We start from the raw sequence: 22,177 nt of genomic DNA, 5'->3' as shown, positions 1-22,177 counted from the left end.
ATAGTGTGACAGTAATCATTGCTATAGAGTGTGTTCAGTAACAGTGTTAAATAGCTCTATAGTGTGACAGTAATCATTGCTATAGAGTGTGTTCAGTAACAGTGTTAAATAGCTCTATATTGTGACAGTAATCATTGCTATAGAGTGAGTGTTCAGTAACAGTGTTAAATAGCTCTATAGTGTGACAGTAATCATTGCTATATAGTGTGTTCAGTAACAGTGTTAAATAGCTCTATATTGTGACAGTAATCATTGCTATAGAGTGTGTTCAGTAACAGTGTTAAATAGCTCTATATTGTGACAGTAATCATTGCTATAGAGTGAGTGTTCAGTAACAGTGTTAAATAGCTCTATAGTGTGACAGTAATCATTGCTATAGAGTGTGTTCAGTAACAGTGTTAAATAGCTCTATATTGTGACAGTATTCATTGCTATAGAGTGAGTGTTCAGTAACAGTGTTAAATAGCTCTATATTGTGACAGTAATCATTGCTATAGAGTGTGTTCAGTAACAGTGTTAAATAGCTCTATAGTGTGACAGTAATCATTGCTATAGAGTGTGTTCAGTAACAGTGTTAAATAGCTCTATATTGTGACAGTAATCATTGCTATAGAGTGTGTTCAGTAACAGTGTTAAATAGCTCTATAGTGTGACAGTAATCATTGCTATAGAGTGTGTTCAGTAACAGTGTTAAATAGCTCTATATTGTGACAGTAATCATTGCTATAGAGTGTGTGTTCAGTAACAGTGTTAAATAGCTCTATATTGTGACAGTAATCATTGCTATAGAGTGTGTTCAGTAACAGTGTTAAATAGCTCTATATTGTGACAGTAATCATTGCTATAGAGTGTGTGTTCAGTAACAGTGTTAAATAGCTCTATATTGTGACAGTAATCATTGCTATAGAGTGTGTTCAGTAACAGTGTTAAATAGCTCTATAGTGTGACAGTATTCATTGCTATAGAGTGTGTTCAGTAACAGTGTTAAATAGCTCTATATTGTGACAGTAATCATTGCTATAGAGTGTGTTCAGTAACAGTGTTAAATAGCTCTATAGTGTGACAGTATTCATTGCTATAGAGTGTGTTCAGTAACAGTGTTAAATAGCTCTATATTGTGACAGTAATCATTGCTATAGAGTGTGTTCAGTAACAGTGTTAAATAGCTCTATATTGTGACAGTAATCATTGCTAGAGTGTGTCTGTTCAGTAACAGTGTTAAATAGCTCTATAGAGCGTCGCAGTCCCTCCCCCTTTCAGAAAAACGAGTGGCCCAGGAAATGAAAACCCAATGCATTTTCCCATAGGCATTTCTTATTTAATTTATTTAAAGACCTTTTAAGCGCCGTACGAAGCCAACTCTTGTCGTGACAAATCATGACAACACACACATGTTTTCGGGCCAAACAAAGAATTAGAAAGTAGAAAAAAAACGGCAGGTTACAACACTTTTTTTTGTTGGTTTTCTTCTTTGTAATTATTTGTTTGGCCCGAAAAATTGTGTGTGTTGTCATGATTTGTTACGACAAGAGTTGGCTTCGTACGGCGCTTAAAAGGTCTTTAAATAAGAAATGCCTATGGGAGAATACATTCCTGGGCCACTCGTTGTTCTGAAAGGGGGAGGGACTGCGACGCTCTATAGGCTTTGTTTTGTTTGGACTTTGTTCTCTCTTTTGAATTCAGTTTAGTTTTAATTAAAAGTGGGTAATCATTAATAAATAAACATGTATTTATTAGCATTGTTAGAACACCTGGGGATCCCCCCAGTGAGCAGCTAATGTGGCTGCAAAATGAAACACTGTAACTTTACTCTATCAAACTGCAACTTTAAAATGAAACAATAATATAGAACTGCAACTTGAAAATGAAACACTGTATATAACTACTTTTACTTAAAGGACCACTTCACCACTTTCCAACCATATCTTCACATAGAATTCACCCTTTGTCAAGATATCCTCCCGCCCGCGGTTGTGACCCTCGTCACACCCATTGGTTGCTGTTTGGTGGTTGGACAAAAATCCTTCATTCTCTCCGTCCACTACCATTGAAATGAGGCGTTTGTCATTTGCTTCGTGTTTTGATATTCTGTGCATTCAATTCTTATTTTAAACTTGGTGTCCGTAAAAAAGAACATCACAGGTGAAGCCAATAGGTGACTGTTTTGAGTGTTTTTCTCCAAAAATTATGTTTTAGCATATTCAACATAAACAAGCCGGAACCAGGGGGCGGAACAAGGCAGAAAGAGCCTGCTGGTTGGTTGGTCAGTCAGGGACCAATCAGAAGGCTGAGAAATTGGTAGATTGGTCCTCACTATTATGGTCATGATAAAATGTCACTGTTTTTGTCTCCACCAGGCCGAAGGCATGGGGAGAGAGTATGTTTTGCACTCTGTCCGTGTGTGTGCGTGTGTGTGTGTGTGTGTGTGTGTGTGTGTGTGTGTGTGTGTGTGTGTGTGTGTTCCCGTCCGTCCCAGCTAATCTCCGGCACCGTTAACCCGGTCGATGCTACATTTTGCACACAAACTCCCTAGATGAAAACGATGAGTCTCTGCCCCAAAATGTCCAGAACGGCCTGTTATAGCGCCACCAGGAGGCCGACTTTTGAAAAACATTTATTTAAATATTACTACTCCATATTCTGTCCAAAAATCCCGCAAATCGTTACACAGTATCTCTACAGTCATGTGTTCAAGCCGGATCTGTCCGATATTTCATATTCCATCCTAATTGGCTAACATTGTGTTTCAAAGTTTGCAGGACTGGCCCGTTTTGAAAGCCTCACATCATGAACGCAGCGTGCAATTTACGTGAAATCTTTCACAGACTTTCCTACTAGACTAAGGAATATATATCCCACCCTTTTCACATTGGCCTGTTATAGCGCCACCAACAGGTGGATTTTTGCAAAACACATTTTTGGAACAAAATGCCTCAAATCATCCGATCGCCATCCAAGGCGTAAGAAGAAATGGCACCCTTTTCACATTGGCCTATTATAGCGCCACCAGGAGGCCACAACCTGACTTGCCCTGGTGGAGACCTGTCCTATTATAGCGCCACCAGGAGGCCACAACCTGACCTGCCCTGGTGGAGACCTGTCCTATTATAGCGCCACCAGGAGGCCACAACCTGACCTGCCCTGGTGGAGACCTGTCCTATTATAGCGCCACCAGGAGGCCACAACCTGACCTGCCCTGGTGGAGACCTGTCCTATTATAGCGCCACCAGGAGGCCACAACCTGACCTGCCCTGGTGGAGACCTGTCCTATTATAGCACCACCAGGAGGCCACAACCTGACCTGCCCTGGTGGAGACCTGTGCCCCGAGGGGAACTTCATCTAGTTTCCTGCTCGTTCTGTGTCTCATGGGAGGAGCTGTGGGCACTTCAGAAACCAAATATGGGGAATAATAGAAACCGCAAGCTTTTGATTCCTGAAAAGTTGCAATGCAAAAATGGAAGCCATCATTCTCACGGTAATAAATCTCACTCTCACTCTAATATTATATATATATAATCTTGTTTAAACAAGAAATGATCCCATAGTGAATTTGTCAGGTGAAAGAAGCACTGGTTTCTTTACTTAGTAACGGACGCTCCTCTCAACCGGCCGGTCTCAATCATAAAACTACGTTACACAACATTGGGTGTCTCTAAAGATGTCTGTTACCTGCTTCCTGTCACCTGTTTCCTGGTCATGTGACCTGAGTAACCAATGCATGACAGCAGCGTGTGTGGCAGCCAATCAGGACTATAGGTCCTCAGTAAGACTCATGTATGAGGAGTATGACTAGGTCTTCTACATTTCATGAGCTGTTGTTAGTCAGGTTTCACCTAGCCTGAAGTCCACCTATGCGTTCTATGGCATAGGCAGCTCCCGGCTGGATCCGCCGGGAGAATTTACACACAGCTGCGTGACATGAGTCTAATTAATTAGAGCGACAGAGAGAGAGAGAGGAGTGTGTGTACGTGTGTGCATGTGTGTGCGTCAATTTAACAAAGGTGCAAACGATCAGAAATCAGCAGAGAGTGATCGACGTTTGCGCTACTCTATGTCGAATTGAAGTGGACTCGGTCCCAGACTTGTCTTTTTCTCCCTGGAAATGAAAAACTGCCTAACGATGATGTCACTGGTGGACGGGTTTCTGAACTGCCCACAGCGCTCCAATGAGACACAGACTGAGTAAGGAAATAAAGTGTGGTATTTTGTCATGAACATTAGTGAGGACCAATTATATGAAGATGCGTTGAAAAGTGGTAAAGTGGCCCTTTTAATAAAATAAAATAAAATAAAATAAAATAAAATAAAATAAAATAAAATAAAATAAAATAAAATAAAATAAAATAAAATAAAATAAAATAAAATAAAATAAAATAAAATAAAATAAAATAAAATAAAATAAAATAAAATAAAATAAAATAAAATAAAATAAAATAAACAAGACAGGGACAAAGCCATGACAGTATAGTGTTTTAGAAAGACACCGACAGCCCCTACCCTCCCCCTGCGGTAAGGTGACAGGTGCGCGTGTGTGTGTGTGCGTGCATGTGTGTGTCTCTCATACCTGAGCGGCGAGCCTTTGGGCGTGGCCACGCCGTAGCCCTTGGAGTCGAGGTTCCCGCCCACCTTCATAGTGTCGCAGGGCTTCCGCTGCTCGATGTACTCGTTCATGGTGGACTCCAGCAGGTAGGCATACTTTCCCTTGTTGGACAAGAACATTTTGATTTAGTTTGAAATCCTAAAGGCAGGAGTGGGAAACGTTGACGATGGAGAGCACTATTGTATTTCCACACTCACTCCAGAGGGCCACTATAGTTCCACACTCACTCCAGAGGGCCACTATAGTTCCACACTCACTCCAGAGGGCCACTATAGTTCCACACTCACTCCAGAGGGCCACTATAGTTCCACACTCACTCCAGAGGGCCACTATAGTTCCACACTCACTCCAGAGGGCCACTACAGTTCCACACTCGCTCCAGAGGGCCGCTATAGTTCCACACTCACTCCAGAGGGCCACTATAGTTTCACACTCACTCCAGAGGGCCACTATAGTTCCACACTCACTCCAGAGGGCCGCTATAGTTCCACACTCACTCCAGAGGGCCACTATAGTTTCACACTCACTCCAGAGGGCCACTATAGTTCCACACTCACTCCAGAGGGCCACTATAGTTCCACACTCGCTCCAGAGGGCCGCTATAGTTCCACACTCACTCCAGAGGGCCGCTATAGTTCCACACTCACTCCAGAGGGCAACTATATTACCACACTCACTGCAGAGGGCAAATATAATAAATTGGCCCTCAGGAGTGAGTGTAGAAATGTTATTTCCAAACTCACTCCAGAGGACCACATTGCATATTTCTGTCGTAGCAAAAATAGCCGATCTACAAGCTCAAAACGTGTGACACTGCAACGCGTTTTGAGCTTGTAGATCAGCTATTTTTGCTATATTTTAATTGAAATACTGAAAAATTGTTTAGCAATTTGTTTTCATTGGAATCCTGGCAAGTAACATTTGTATTTACTTTCAAATGGATTTAGTTAGTTACGTTAACTTTATGAAGCAAACACAAATATGTTGGACATAAAAAAAAGACAAAACAATTATAATACTAGTCATTAAGCTACTAAACAACAACCTTTCGTCACAGTTTTAGTCCTAGCTTTAGGGTAGCTCCTATGCCACCAAAATGTGGAACGCCCTACCAACAGTCATTAAGACATGTGAATCCCTTGACTCCTTCAAAACCGCTCTCAAAGGGCACCTACGGATGGCTGCAATTCGAAACTGGCCTCTGTAAGATCTGAATCCCTCCCCACCGCCCCCCCCCCCCTTTTCCCCTCACTGTATATGTATCTTTTCCCTTTTTGCTTCCTTTATGATGAATTCCTGTTCGGTTCTTTGACTACATAGAAGTGTCTATTTGTACGTCTCTAAATGTTTGGATGAATTGAACACGGTGGACCCTGTTGTAAACAAGTGTAATGCTTAATTGGTGTCGTCCACTCACAGTTAACAGTCTTTGTATTGAGTTGTGCTTAAAATGTATACTGTAATTCTGCAGACTGTTAATACATATTTCAATCAATCAATCAATCAATCAATCAATCAAAGTCGACACAACCAATCACTGACCTTGGACTTGCGCACGCGTATCATGCCCTCGTTGGTGTTCTTGACGAACACCGAGGGGTCGGCGCTGCGCATGTACGACCACATCTTCTCGAAGACGGCGATCTTCGACCGCTGGGAGGACGAGAGGGGGGGGGGGGGGGTCAAATACCTCAAAACAGTACTTAACCCATTCTGACCTGAGATCAGATTCATACGAGGTTTCCACTGGACACACACTGGTCTGATCAACCCATTCTGACCTGAGATCAGATTCTCAGTTGTTTTCTTCGATCTTTCAAAAATAGCAGACCTACAAGCTCATAGCGCGCCACTCGGTGGCGCGCTATGAGCTTGTAGATCTGCTATTTTTCAATAGCTAAAGCATAACATGATGCCAACACCAAAATGGGTTCCCGTTCAGAATGGGTTAAGTACAGTACTTAAACACATGCATGACGACTGAGGCCCATGTTGAGAAATGACAGAGTTACCCGCGTGGCGGTCCCTCTACTGTACAGTACTGTACTGTCACTGTACTTTACTGGCACACCCGAAAGCATCATATATACAGTTAATGCGTGTGTGTGTGTGTGTGTGCGCGTTAGGTTGCACACAGGTGGTGAAAAACAACCATGCTGTTTTCGTGCTCATATACCCATTACCCACCCACCCAGCCAGCCAGCCAGGCACCCACCCACCCAGCCAGCCAGCCAGGCACACACCCAGCCAGCCACACGCATAGCTCCGTAAGGGAGTGGTTGCACCACTCAAAAACGCCTTCTAAGGCCTCACTCACATGTGTCTTCTGTGTGTCATGGCCGCCTCAATGCATTTCCAATGAGAGTCACATGGTTTCATGACACAACCTTGTTACATGGCTATCTGAGGGTTTTCTGAAAACCCCTATGTTTCTATGTCAGCGGTGCTCAACCTTTTCCATGTCAAGGACCCCCAGAATGATCCAGAAGCAAAGATTTGAGTTAAAACCATTCGCTGGGAAAGAATATAAAGATTTGCGCCACATTTTCCAGATTTGTTTTCTAAAATAGCAGATCTACCATGCTCATAGTGCGGCACTCGGTGCCGCACTATGAGCATGTAGATCTGCTATTTTTTTTCAATAGCTAAAGTTATTACATGATTCTTAAAATACCAAAAGGGGCTCACGACGTCCTGAATGGGCTAATCACAGCCATTTGGCTCCAGGCGAGCCTGCTCGTCTCCATTGCCTTTGAGTGATGAGTAACTGGTCCATTATCGGTTGACTCTCATTCAATCCGTTTTCATCCAGAGGTCCTTGAGGGGGTTCTCCAGGCTGTCCTCAGCTGAATGATGGAATGTTGGTCACCAAATGCACCATTTGGTCTCATTTCACGCTCTCAAGGGTTAAATTATTGTTAAAGGACCACTTCACCTCTTTTCAACCTATCTTCATATAATAGGTCCTCACTAATAATCATGAAAAAATGGCGCAATATTTTTCTACTCGGTCTGTGTCTCATAGGAGGGCTGTGGGCAGTTCAGAAACCGTCTTCCAGTGACATCATCATTAGGCAGATTATTCTTTAAACAAGATTTTTTTTTTTTTTTTACAAAAATGAAAATGTTTAGATTTTCATTATCGTGAGAACGATGGCTTCCATTTTCCAGACTGAGTAGAAAAAAATCGTTAAATTTTTTCATGATTATTAGTGAGGACCCATTATATGAAGATATGTTGAAAAGTGGTGAAGTGGTCCTTTAAGCATCTGCATTACTTTAAAGTGGGGTCGCGGGACCCCACTCTGGGAACCACCAGAATAAAATAATAATGGCCCTTGAAAAAGGCTGAAGCCCACTGCGCTACGCTATATATATGAGACATATATGTATACATATATATCCCATTCTGGGCGGGAACCCTTTTTGGTGTTAGCATCATGTCATGCTTTAGCTCTAGAAAAATAGCAGATCTGGCGCGCTATGAGCTTGTAGGTCTGCTATTTTTGAAGAATCGTGTAAGGTGACATGAAAGTGTTTGAGAACGACTGACATAGAGAAACATAGCTTTTTTCAACAAAACTGTCAGGATTTAGAAGACATTTGCAGAATCGTTCCCAGGTCAAAATGGGATATATATATATATGAGAGAAACAAAGCGCCCGGTCGGTGGTCACATGGTCACCCTGAAGAACTCCTTGGTGGAGCCTCCGTCCAGCGTGCCGTAGGCGATCTCCGTCTGCTTGGCGAGGTCCTCGGCGCTCTCGATGGGCGACACCATCCTTTCCACCGTCAGGAAGGCGGCCAGGTTGGCGGTGTAGGACGAGATGATGATGAGGGTGAAGAACCACCACACGCCCCCCACGATGCGCCCCGACAGGGACCTGAGGGAGAGAGAGAGAGAGATCATTATCTACCACATACCCCCCACGATGCGCCCCGACAGGGACCTGGGGGAGAGAGAGAGATCATTATCTACCACATACCCCCCACGATGCGCCCCGACAGAGACCTGAGGGAGAGAGAGAGATCATTATCTACCACATACCCCCCACGATGCGCCCCGACAGGGACCTGAGGGAGAGAGAGAGATCATTATCTACCACATACCCCCCACGATGCGCCCCGACAGGGACCTGAGGGAGAGAGAGAGAGATCATTATCTACCACATACCCCCCACGATGCGCCCCGACAGAGACCTGGGAGAGAGAGAGAGATCATTATCTACCACATACCCCCCACGATGCGCCCCGACAGAGACCTGAGGGAGAGAGAGAGAGATCATTATCTACCACATACCCCCCACGATGCGCCCCGACAGAGACCTGGGAGAGAGAGAGATCATTATCTACCACATACCCCCCACGATGCGCCCCGACAGAGACCTGAGGGAGAGAGAGAGAGATCATTATCTACCACATACCCCCCACGATGCGCCCCGACAGAGACCTGGGAGAGAGAGAGAGAGAGATCATTATCTACCACATACCCCCCACGATGCGCCCCGACAGAGACCTGAGGGAGAGAGAGAGATCATTATCTACCACATACCCCCCACGATGCGCCCCGACAGGGACCTGAGGGAGAGAGAGAGATCATTATCTACCACATACCCCCCACGATGCGCCCCGACAGAGACCTGAGGGAGAGAGAGAGATCATTATCTACCACATACCCCCCACGATGCGCCCCGACAGAGACCTGGGAGAGAGAGAGATCATTATCTACCACATACCCCCCACGATGCGCCCCGACAGGGACCTGAGAGAGAGAGAGAGAGATCATTATCTACCACATACCCCCCACGATGCGCCCCGACAGAGACCTGAGGGAGAGAGAGAGAGATCATTATCTACCTCATACCCCCCACGATGCGCCCCGACAGGGACCTGAGGGAGAGAGAGAGATCATTATCTACCACATACCCCCCACGATGCGCCCCGACAGGGACCTGAGGGAGAGAGAGAGAGATCATTATCTACCACATACCCCCCACGATGCGCCCCGACAGGGACCTGAGGGAGAGAGAGAGATCATTATCTACCACATACCCCCCACGATGCGCCCCGACAGAGACCTGGGGGAGAGAGAGAGATCATTATCTACCACATACCCCCCACGATGCGCCCCGACAGGGACCTGAGGGAGAGAGAGAGATCATTATCTACCACATACCCCCCACGATGCGCCCCGACAGAGACCTGAGGGAGAGAGAGAGAGATCATTATCTACCACATACCCCCCACGATGCGCCCCGACAGAGACCTGAGGGAGAGAGAGAGATCATTATCTACCACATACCCCCCACGATGCGCCCTGACAGGGACCTGAGGGAGAGAGAGAGAGATCATTATCTACCACATACCCCCCACGATGCGCCCCGACAGAGACCTGAGGGAGAGAGAGAGAGATCATTATCTACCACATACCCCCCACGATGCGCCCCGACAGGGACCTGAGGGAGAGAGAGAGAGAGATCATTATCTACCTCATACCCCCCACGATGCGCCCCGACAGAGACCTGGGGGAGAGAGAGAGAGATCATTATCTACCACATACCCCCCACGATGCGCCCCGACAGAGACCTGAGGGAGAGAGAGAGAGATCATTATCTACCACATACCCCCCACGATGCGCCCCGACAGAGACCTGAGGGAGAGAGAGAGATCATTATCTACCACATACCCCCCACGATGCGCCCCGACAGGGACCTGAGGGAGAGAGAGAGATCATTATCTACCTCATACCCCCCACGATGCGCCCCGACAGAGACCTGGGGGAGAGAGAGAGAGATCATTATCTACCACATACCCCCCACGATGCGCCCCGACAGGGACCTGAGGGAGAGAGAGAGATCATTATCTACCTCATACCCCCCACGATGCGCCCCGACAGAGACCTGAGGGAGAGAGAGAGAGATCATTATCTACCACATACCCCCCACGATGCGCCCCGACAGAGACCTGAGGGAGAGAGAGAGATCATTATCTACCACATACCCCCCACGATGCGCCCCGACAGGGACCTGAGGGAGAGAGAGAGATCATTATCTACCACATACCCCCCACGATGCGCCCCGACAGGGACCTGAGGGAGAGAGAGAGAGATCATTATCTACCTCATACCCCCCACGATGCGCCCCGACAGAGACCTGAGGGAGAGAGAGAGAGATCATTATCTACCACATACCCCCCACGATGCGCCCCGACAGAGACCTGAGGGAGAGAGAGAGAGAGAGAGAGAGAGAGAGAGAGAGAGAGAGAGAGGGGGGGGGGTGTTAAACGTCTCAACAGCCTCCCCCCCTCTCCACAAGGAGGAGCAGTGCACCAACGCATTATGGTCATTGTAGCAATGCAGCAATCCAGTCAAACACACAGATTTCATTGTTTTACTTCGTTCTGCTATTATATACGGTATACTACAGATGATGCGTAGAGAGTAGAGAGTTAGTTCAGTCAGATAAATACTGTTTGTGTATACTATAACCGAAGTCTGGAAATGTGGCGTGCTGGCGTGAATTATATCGTAATTTGTCAATAAATGCTATAGCGGTCAAAGTGTTCATAACAGGATAATGCTCGCCCTCAGCCAGACTGTTGTGTGACAGAACTTAAAGATAAACGTACTGCACTTCAAGGTCAACGTATACTCGGGTACTTTCAAAGGTTTAGTTTCCAGACAAGTTGCAGACTTACATTATATACTGTTGAACCAACATTGAGCCTTGAAATATAACAGTGAAAGTGAGAGTCGACCTTCCTGTCGTCCCCGACCTTCACAGTGTCCCTGGAACATTTCAGAATGGGAGATACAACGCTTTGATCCTCTCCTCTCCTCTCCTCTCCTCTCCTCTCCTCTCCTCTCCTCTCCTCTCCTCTCCTCTCCTCTCCTCTCCTCTCCTCTCCTCTCCTCTCCTCTCCTCTCCTCTCCTCTCCCCTCCCCTCCCCTCCCCTCTCCTCTCCTCTCCTCTCCTCTCCTCTCCTCTCCTCTCCTCTCCCCTCCCCTCCCCTCCCCTCCCCCCTCCTCCCCTCCCCTCCCCTCCCCTCCCCTCCCCTCCCCTCCCCTCTCCTCTCCTCTCCTCTCCTCTCCTCTCCTCTCCCCTCCCCTCCCCTCCCCTCCCCTCCCCCCTCCTCCCCTCCCCTCCCCTCCCCTCCCCTCCCCTCCCCTTCCCCCCCTCCCCTCCCCTCTCCTCTCCTCTCCTCTCCTCTCAAAAAACATGACAGCTGATGTCCTCCAGATGAGCGTTTTGGGATCTGCTCTAAATACGCTTCTGGGTCATCGTGGCGCACGCACACACACACACACACACACACACACACACACACACACACACACACACACACACACACACACACACACACACACACACACACACACACAGTACACACACATGCACATGCACACTTTACACACTATGACGAAAAATGTTGGTCGACTACCTTTTTCTCAAATCAATGATGAAATCTATGATGACTAAAACTATATGACAAAAAATACTGACAATTCCGTTGGGGGTGGGAGGGGGGAGAGACTCGTGGACAGGAGATCCAGTAGAACTAAATGACAAGTAATTTTATGATGTCAGTCGGAAAATCTGCAAGCTCACCACATGATATTAATCCATTCTGAACGAGAACCCATTTTGGTGTTAGCATCATCTTATGCTTTAGCTATTGAAAAATAGCAGATCTACAAGCTCATAGCGCGCCACCGAGTGGCGCGCTACGAGCTTGTAGGTCTGCTATTTTTGAAAAATCGAAGAACGACAGACATTCTTAGAATCTGATCTCAGGTCAGAATGGGTTAATCAGACCAGTGTGTGTCCAGTGGAAACCTTGTATGAATCTGATCTCATGGGTTAATCGAATACCGGATGACTCACCCCGGTGCTTGCCCGTTTTTCCTCCCGGAATTGTCACCAGTGAGGGGGATAACTTTGTAATATGCTATTGGCTGTTTGTATTCTTTTTGGAAAAATATAAAAAGATACTCCTGTAGAAAGGCTATATTATCTTACTCATATTGACCCTATAAACTATTTAGTATTATTTAGTATATGTAAGGTTTTGCCCTCAAATGGTACCTCGTCAGATAATCCCCACATATCCATATCCATAACAACTTCTGTGAACAGACTTCACTGTAGTAGCTTTTCATAAATTATATTTGTACTTAGGCTGTTCTGCTGTCATGAAAGTTTATAGTTAGAGAAATTCAAAGTCCAGCCGTCTGCTGTCCAGCCTCTCCCACCAACCCCTCACTGGGGAAAACTCTGGGAGGAAAACAGAAACGGGGCGAGTCTTCTTGTTACCGGTTAATCATTGCTATGGAGTGTTTGTTCAGGAACAGCAGTTTCCATGTCTCTCCAGGGGTTGGAATAAAAAAACAAAAACTGTAAATGGAGTAGGCCGACTGAATAATTGAAGATGGTAAATGGATGCCAACACTTTACAACAAGGATTACTATCAGAATATAAAGCTTCCAGCTTTTAGCAACTAAACGGTTTGTAAACTGTTGGCTGCCCTAAAGCACGGTTTGAACTAGTTCACTGGAATTGTTTGATTGCTTGTTTGTCTGTCTGTTATAGCACAGTGCGCGCTCCACAGAATGAACCAAGTCGACTGTATGGAGTCATTTGGTCGACTGTAAAAACAATTGAGAAATTACAAAGTTTGTTTGTGCAGGGCTGAAAACAACAGACCTGTTTCGGCAACTGTATAATTTTCTGTGTGATTGAAATGCCAAATGGCTGAGCAAATATCTTGGTAAAATCAGTCTGTGTTGACGGGAGGCGTTCGACAGGCACTCGACAGATATAGCAAACATTTAACCAGGAACTCTTGGCAAGTTGGTGCCTTGCCGGGGTTCCTCTGTGGGTTCCTCCGCCATTGGTGAGTGAAATAATGCAACTCTTCCTCCCAACTTCCGTTTAATTTAACTTTACAGTCGTGCAAATGTATCCTAATATGAATTGAAATCATATCTAAGCATATTTAGCTATAGCTTGCTGCTTAGCAGAAATCGATATAAAATAAGATGCAATGTAAAGATAGGCTATCTTAAAATGTAAAAGTAAGGGAAATGGCAGCTTGTGGAATATAGTCTGGCTACGACAGACTGTGTCCTTCGCGATGAGGTCAACCATTCTACTGTGGCGTGTGCACGCGCACACACACACACACACACACGCACGCGTGGCACCATGTCCATCAGAATCAGGGCATCTCGTGCTGAAGACCCCCCTGGGGGACGTTAAGACAGACGGTCTTCTAAGGACTCCGCGCAGAAGCATGTCAGATTAACCCATTCTGAACGGGCACCCGTTTTGGTGTTATAGCATCATGTTATGCTTTAGCTATTTAAAAATAGCAGATCTACAAGCTCATAGCGCGCCACCGAGTGGCGCGCTATGAGCTTGTAGGTCTGCTATTTTTGAAAAATCGAAAGAACGACTGACATTTTTTAGAATCTGATCTCAGGTCAGAATGGGTTCATCAGACCAGTTGTGTGTCCAGTGGAAACCTCGTAATGAATCTGATCTCAGGTCAGAATGGGTTAAGGACTGCCGCTATCAAGCAGCCACGGTCGCCTCAATGACACTCCATCACCACCATCATCATCATCATCATCATCATCCAATAGGATCCCGTGTTGATGCACTGACCCCGTCGGCGCATCGAGGACACCAAATACTATTAATAATCATGTATTCATATCGAGGACACCGTCCTCTATTAATACACACACCACCGCTATGCTACGCTGTGTCAGTGATGTGTGTGAAAGTCAACGACAGCCTCAGCCGGCCAGTTCCTTCCCCCTCCATCAGGCGCCCCGGCTGGCCAGGGGGAGGTAGTTTAGAGACCAGGATTGCTGCATGTTTTTTGTGAGGGTACCTACCCTAGGGGACACGGGGAGAACATGTGAGGGTACCTACCCTAGGGGACACGGGGAGAACATGTGAGGGTACCTACCCTAGGGGACACGGGGAGAACATGTGAGGGTACCTACCCTAGGGGACACGGGGAGAACATGTGAGGGTACCTACCCTAGGGGACACGGGGAGAACATGCAAACTCCACACAGAAAGGCCCTTTCGCCAACCCCGCCTTCGGGTATGGGCACTGATGACGCGGAGGAGGAAACACGCCGCCAGCACCCACAGCGCCCCGAGCGGGAATCGAACCCAGGACCTTCTAGCTGTGAGGTGACAGCACTACCGACTGTGCCACCGTGCCCCCTGGTGTTCGGGTGCTTTAGTCTCCATGCGTCGACTATGTCTAGCTGGACGACTGTGTTTAGGGCTCTGGATGACTGGAGGTGTGGCTCCTCACTATTACGGTCCATAGTATGGTCCCCCCTGTTATAAACTGCTCATGATTGTATTTCAGCGGCTCATTTCTCAGTGTGCTAAACAGAGCTATAGCCTCCGATTGTGTGCATACATATTTGCAAAACAGTAGGTGTGACCCTCAATATCTACAGAGCTACAGTCTATCTGTGTTACAGTGCAGCACCGAACTGTCTATGGAGATCAGCACCATGGACAGCTCTAAAGGCCATAGTACTGCAGTATATAACTGTCTATGGAGATCAGCACCATGGACAGCTCTAAAGGCCATAGTACTGCAGTAGAGAACTGTCTATGGAGATCAGCACCATGGACAGCTCTAAAGGCCACAGTACTGCAGTATATAACTGTCTATGGAGATCAGCACCATGGACAGCTCTAAAGGCCATAGTACTGCAGTATAGAACTGTCTATGGAGATCAGCACCATGGACAGCTCTAAAGGCCATAGTACTGCAGTATATAACTGTCTATGGAGATCAGCACCATGGACAGCTCTAAAGGCCATAGTACTGCAGTATAGAACTGTCTATGGAGATCAGCACCATGGACAGCTCTAAAGGCCATAGTACTGCAGTATAGAACTGTCTATGGAGATCAGCACCATGGACAGCTCTAAAGGCCATAGTACTGCAGTATATAACTGTCTATGGAGGTCAGCACCATGGACAGCTCTAAAGGCCATAGTACTGCAGTATATAACTGTCTATGGAGATCAGCACCATGGACAGCTCTAAAGGCCATAGTACTGCAGTATATAACTGTCTATGGAGATCAGCACCATGGACAGCTCTAAAGGCCATAGTACTGCAGTATAGAACTGTCTATGGAGGTCAGCACCATGGACAGCTCTAAAGGCCATAGTACTGCAGTATATAACTGTCTATGGAGGTCAGCACCATGGACAGCTCTAAAGGCCATAGTACTGCAGTATATAACTGTCTATGGAGATCAGCACCATGGACAGCTCTAAAGGCCATAGTACTGCAGTAGAGAACTGTCTATGGAGATCAGCACCATGGACAGCTCTAAAGGCCATAGTACTGCAGTATATAACTGTCTATGGAGGTCAGCACCATGGACAGCTCTAAAGGCCATAGTACTGCAGTATATAACTGTCTATGGAGGTCAGCACCATGGACAGCTCTAAAGGCCATAGTACTGCAGTATAGAACTGTCTATGGAGATCAGCACCATGGACAGCTCTAAAGGCCATAGTACTGCAGTATATAACTGTCTATGGAGGTCAGCACCATGGACAGCTCTAAAGGCCATAGTACTGCAGTATATAACTGTCTATGGAGGTCAGCACCATGGACAGCTCTAAAGGCCATAGTACTGCAGTATATAACTGTCTATGGAGGTCAGCACCATGGACAGCTCTAAAGGCCATAGTACTGCAGTATAGAACTGTCTATGGAGGTCAGCACCATGGACAGCTCTAAAGGCCATAGTACTGCAGTATATGGAGATCAGTCTTCTTTTCGTTTCCAGAAGTGATAATTTTACAAGGGTCTCAATCGTTCAGAAATAGAGTTTGTTTATGTGCTTGTCCACTCGGCTCCATTCACTCCAATGCATTCCCAGCCGTTTCGGCAGCAGATTTGGCACACAGTGACGAATCTGCCGGCTTGAAAATTGCAAGGTAGAGAAAATGACGTTGGCGTCTTTTCCTTCTCTAGCTTTCTTGACTGCAGTATAGAGCTAGGGAGTTAGGAAGGTTTCCTCTAAGGCTAAGCTGTAGTCAGAGGTTACAGCCTACCTCGAGAATGAACACCTCCCTATGGTGTTCACGCACGCACGCACGCACGCACGCACGCATGCTGTATATAATATGCCTGTCCAAAAAGAGTTGGGGGATGGGGGAGTGGGTGGGAGAGGATGAGCAAGCTAATTGTATCTGTACATGTCTGTATTGTCTATTGTGCACTGTCTATCTGTGTAACTGCACTGTACTGTATGTAATCTTTTTCCCTGTATACGGGACCCCCCTCTAAAATGAGATGCTGCATCTCAAGGGTCTATCCTTTCAATAAATTCTGACCAAATTCTGACGCACGCACGCCCTCTTTTCCCATACCTGGGGGAGATGTCACTCTTTTCCCATACCTGGGGAGATGTCACAGCCCTGCTGCATGAAGGCCCCCAGGGAGAACCACAGGGAGTTGAAGATGCCGAACTCGTTGGTGTGCTCCGCTGCTCCTTGCTCTCCTTCTGCTGCTGACCTCCGTTCTGCTGACCCCCCCCCGCGGGGTCACCGGAGCAGGGCGGACCCCCCCGCCCCCAGGGGGAGGAGCCAGACGCCGCCTGAAAGGTTATACGACAGCTTTTAGTACATTTTTATTTGGTTTCCTTTTTTTTTTTTCTTTTTTTTTTTTTCAGTTTGTGGATCAGGTAGTTTTATTTTTATAAATATTTATAACAGAACGGTCAAGGCTCCAAGAACTGACCAAGTCCAAAAATGCAGAATTGTCGTATTTTATTTACTTAAAAAATAGAGACTGGTCAAAATATAAATATATATTTTTATTTTGCAACCCATTTCCTTCACCCAGCGTCAATTGTCTAATGTAATCCTGGGCGCTACACATATATATATATTTTTGGGGGTGTGGGGTTGGTCAGTATTTTGTATGATTATTTTGTTTCCTTTGTTATCTCGTTAAGTTTCCGTCAACTGTAACGATGTTCACCTGCTGCTGCTCGTCTTCATCGTCGTCCTCTTCGTCTCCTCCCTGCCACTCGTACGGACTGAAGCGACTCACCTGGAGAAGGACAACAACCACATTCTGACCTGAGATCAGATTCTAAAAATGTCTATTACATCCTGACAGTTTCATTATTAATGGTTACAAATATGGCATTTCTATCTCTATTGAGACCCGATTTGTAGGCCTGGGATCAGATTCTAAAAATGTCTTCTACATCCTGACAGTTTTCTGAAAAAGCTGTTTCTATGTCAGTCGTTCTTCGATTTTTCAAAAATAGCAGACCTACAAGCTCATAGCGCGCCACTCGGTGGCGCACTATGAGCTCAGTCGACTATTAGTCTACTAACAGCAAATTTATTCATCTATCAGTCGACTATACAAATCCTTAGTCGGGGACAGCCCTACAGACCCATAAGGGTCCATTTGGTTCCTAATTCTCATTCAGCTGGGGACCCCCTGGAACTCTCTCAAGGACCCCCTGGGCTTTGGGGACCCCCTGGAACTCTCTCGAGGACCCCCTGGCCTTTGGGGACCCCCTGGAACTCTCTCGAGGACCCCCTGGGCTATGGGGACCCCCTGGAACTCTCTCGCGAGGACCCCCTGGGTTTTGGGGACCCGCTGGAACTCTCTCAGGGACCCCCTGGCCTTTGGGGACCCCCTGGAACTCTCTCAAGGACCCCCTGGGCTTTGGGGACCCCCTGGAACTCTCTGGAGGACCCCCTGGCCTTTGGGGACCCCCTGGAACTCTCTCAAGGACCCCCTGGGCTCTGGGGACCCCCTGTAACTCTCTCAGGGACCCCCTGGCCTTTGAGGACCCCCTGGAACTCTCTCAAGGACCCCCTGGGCTCTGGGGACCCCCTGGAACTCCCTCAAGGACCCCCTGGGCTTGGGGGACCCCCTGGAACTCTCTCGAGGACCCCCTGGGCTTTGGGGACCCCCTGGAACTCTCTCAAGGACCCCCTGGCCTTTGGGGACCCCCTGGAACTCTCTCGAGGACCCCCTGGGCTGTGGGGACCCCCTGGAACTCTCTCAGGGACCCCCTGGGCTTTGGGGACCCCCTGGAACTCTCTCAGGGACCCCCTAGGCTTTGGGGACCCCCTGGAACTCTCTCAGGGACCCCCTAGGCTTTGGGGACCCCCTGGAACTCTCTCAAGGACCCCCTGGGCTATGGGGACCCCCTGGAACTCTCTCAGGGACCCCCTGGGCTTTGGGGACCCCCTGGAACTCTCTCGAGGACCCCCTGGGCTTTGGGGACCCCCTGGAACTCTCTCAAGGACCCCCTGGGCTTTGGGGACCCCCTGGAACTCTCTCAAGGACCCCCTGGGCTCTGGGGACCCCCTGGATCTCTCTCGAGGACCCCCTGGGCTGTGGGGACCCCCTGGAACTCTCTCAGGGACCCCCTGGCCTTTGAGGACCCCCTGGGCTCTGGGGACCCCCTGGAACTCTCTCCAGGACCCCCTGGGCTATGGGGACCCCCTGGAACTCTCTCGAGGACCCCCTGGGCTATGGGGACCCCCTGGAACTCTCTCGCGAGGACCCCCTGGGTTTTGGGGACCCGCTGGAACTCTCTCAGGGACCCCCTGGGCTATGGGGACCCCCTGGAACTCTCTGGAGGACCCCCTGGGCTTTGGGGACCCCCTGGAACTCCCTCAAGGACCCCCTGGCCTTTGGGGACCCCCTGGAACTCTCTCAAGGACCCCCTGGCTTTTGGGGACCCCCTGGAACTCTCTCGAGGACCCCCTGGGCTATGGGGACCCCCCCGGTGTAGACCCCCTCCTCTCACCAGGAACAGCACCACGCTGACTCCGATGTAGGCGAACACGATGCACATCCAGATCTCGTAGGCCAGCGGGTCCAGGAAGGAGAAGACGCCGGGCTTGGACTTGGTGGGCTTCTTGATCATGATGGAGATCCCCAGAGACATGAAGGGCTTGGTGAAGTCGATCACCTCCTCGCGCACCAGCGTGATGGTGAGAGGGGCCACGGCCACGTCCGCTTTCTGATGGGGGGAGAGAGAGGACACCTTTATTAACACCAGCGTGAGTGAGAGGGGCCACGGCCACATCGGCTTTCTGATGGGGGAGAGAGAGAGGACACCTTTATTAACCCAAACCACCAGCGTGATGGTGAGAGGGGCCACCGCCACGTCGGCTTTCTGATGGGGGGAGAGAGAGGACACCTTTATTAACACCAGCGTGATGGTGAGAGGGGCCACCGCCACGTCGCTTTCTGATGGGGGGAGAGAGAGGACACCTTTATTAACCCAAACCACCAGCGTGATGGTGAGAGGGGCCACCGCCACGTCGGCTTTCTGATGGGGGAGAGAGAGAGGACACCTTTATTAACCACCAGCGTGATGGTGAGAGGGGCCACGGCCACGTCGGCTTTCTGATGGGGGAGAGAGAGGACACCTTTATTAACCCAAACCACCAGCGTGATGGTGAGAGGGGCCACCGCCACGTCGGCTTTCTGATGGGGGGGAGAGAGAGGACACCTTTATTAAACCACCAGCGTGATGGTGAGAGGGGCCACGGCCACGTCGGCTTTCTGATGGGGGGGAGAGGACACCTTTATTCATTACACCAGCGTGATGGTGAGAGGGGCCACCGCCACGTCGGCTTTCTGATGGGGGGGAGAGAGAGGACACCTTTATTCACCAGGCTGATGGTGAGAGGGGCCACGGCCACGTCGGCTTTCTGATGGGGGAGAGAGAGGACACCTTTATTCACCAGCGTGATGGTGAGAGGGCCACGGCCACGTCGGCTTTCTGATGGGGGAGAGAGAGAGGACACCTTTATTCACCAGCGTGATGGTGAGAGGGGCCACGGCCACGTCGGCTTTCTGATGGGGGGGGGGGGGGAGAGGACACCTTTATTAACCCATTCTGACCTGAGATCAGATTCTATAAATGTCTTCTACATCCTGACAGTTTTCTGATAAAAAGTTTCTATGTCAGTCGTTCTTCGATTTTTCAAAAATAGCAGACCTACAAGCTCGTAGCGCGCCACTCGGTGGCGCGATATGAGCTTGTAGATCTGCTATTTTTAAATAGCTAAAGCACAACATGATGCCAACACCAAAATGGGTTCCCGCACAAAGTTGGTTAATTCCTATTTATATCCAATATTTATTTATTAGTATATGTACATGTTGTTTATTTTGATTGTCTTGTTTCCACTTCTGCTTTGGCAATGTAAACGTACGTTGTCTCATGCCAATAAAGGTCCTTTGAATTGAATTGAGAGAGAGAGAGAGAGAGAGAGAGAGAGAGACCTGACCAGCGTGATGGTGAGAGGGGCTACCGCCACATTGGCTTTCTGGGGGTTGGGGCGTGACACCATGAGCCAATGCATTATCTGAATAACAAGGAGATAGTTACACCATGAGCCAATGGCATTATCTGAACAAGGAGATAGTTACACCATGAGCCAATGCATTATCTGAACAACAAGGAGATAGTTACACCATGAGCCAATGGCATTATCTGAACAACAAGGAGATAGTTACACCATGAGCCAATGCATTATCTGAACAACAAGGAGATAGTTACACCATGAGCCAATGGCATTATCTGAACAAGGAGATAGTTACACCATGAGCCAATGGCATTATCTGAACAAGGAGATAGTTACACCATGAGCCAATGGCATTATCTGAACAACAAGGAGATAGTTACCATGAGCCAATGGCATTATCTGAACAAGGAGATAGTTACACCATGAGCCAATGGCATTATCTGAACAACAAGGAGATAGTTACACCATGAGCCAATGGCATTATCTGAACACAAGGAGATAGTTACACATGAGCCAATGGCTTATCTGAACAACAAGGAGATAGTTACACCATGAGCCAATGGCATTATCTGAACACAGGAGATAGTTACACCATGAGCCAATGGCATTATCTGAACAACAAGGAGATAGTTACACCATGAGCCAATGGCATTATCTGAACAACAAGGAGATAGTTACACCATGAGCCAATGGCATTATCTGAACAACAAGGAGATAGTTACACCATGAGCCAATGGCATTATCTGAACAACAAGGAGATAGTTACACCATGAGCCAATGGCATTATCTGAACAACAAGGAGATAGTTACACCATGAGCCAATGGCATTATCTGAACAACAAGGAGATAGTTACACCATGAGCAATGGCATTATCTGAACAAGGAGATAGTTACACATGAGCCAATGGTATTATCTGAACAAGGAGATAGTTACACCATGAGCCACGGCATTATTCTGACCAACAAGGAGATAGTTACACCATGAGCCAATGGCATTATCTGAACAACAAGGAGTTAGTTACACCATGAGCCAATGGCGTTATCTGAACAAGGAGATAGTTACACCATGAGCCAATGGCATTATCTGAACAACAAGGAGTTAGTTACACCATGAGCCAATGGCATTATTCTGAACAACAAGGAGATAGTTACAAGCCATGAGCCAATGGCATTATCTGAACAACAAGGAGATAGTTACACATGAGCCAATGGCGTTA

General features: G+C 47.7%; 1 pseudogene across 1 annotated transcript in view; it reads right to left on the bottom strand.

The window, feature by feature from the left end:
• LOC310856100 (glutamate receptor 1-like) overlaps positions 1-22,177 on the bottom strand; it is a 130,948-nt pseudogene that overhangs the window by 13,872 nt on the left and 94,899 nt on the right. The window contains exons 10-15 of the transcript in view: positions 19,448-19,663; positions 17,647-17,718; positions 17,050-17,260; positions 8,287-8,485; positions 6,144-6,254; positions 4,566-4,702 (exon numbers count right to left, since the gene is read on the bottom strand). The product of the transcript in view is annotated as a glutamate receptor 1-like (transcript). The remainder of the gene's footprint in view (positions 1-4,565; positions 4,703-6,143; positions 6,255-8,286; positions 8,486-17,049; positions 17,261-17,646; positions 17,719-19,447; positions 19,664-22,177) is intronic.

Source organism: Protomyctophum parallelum (assembly GCF_964188405.1).
Source record: "Protomyctophum parallelum genome assembly, chromosome: 1".
NCBI lineage: Eukaryota > Metazoa > Chordata > Actinopteri > Myctophiformes > Myctophidae > Protomyctophum > Protomyctophum parallelum.
This window is presented reverse-complemented; position numbering and strand designations above follow the sequence as displayed.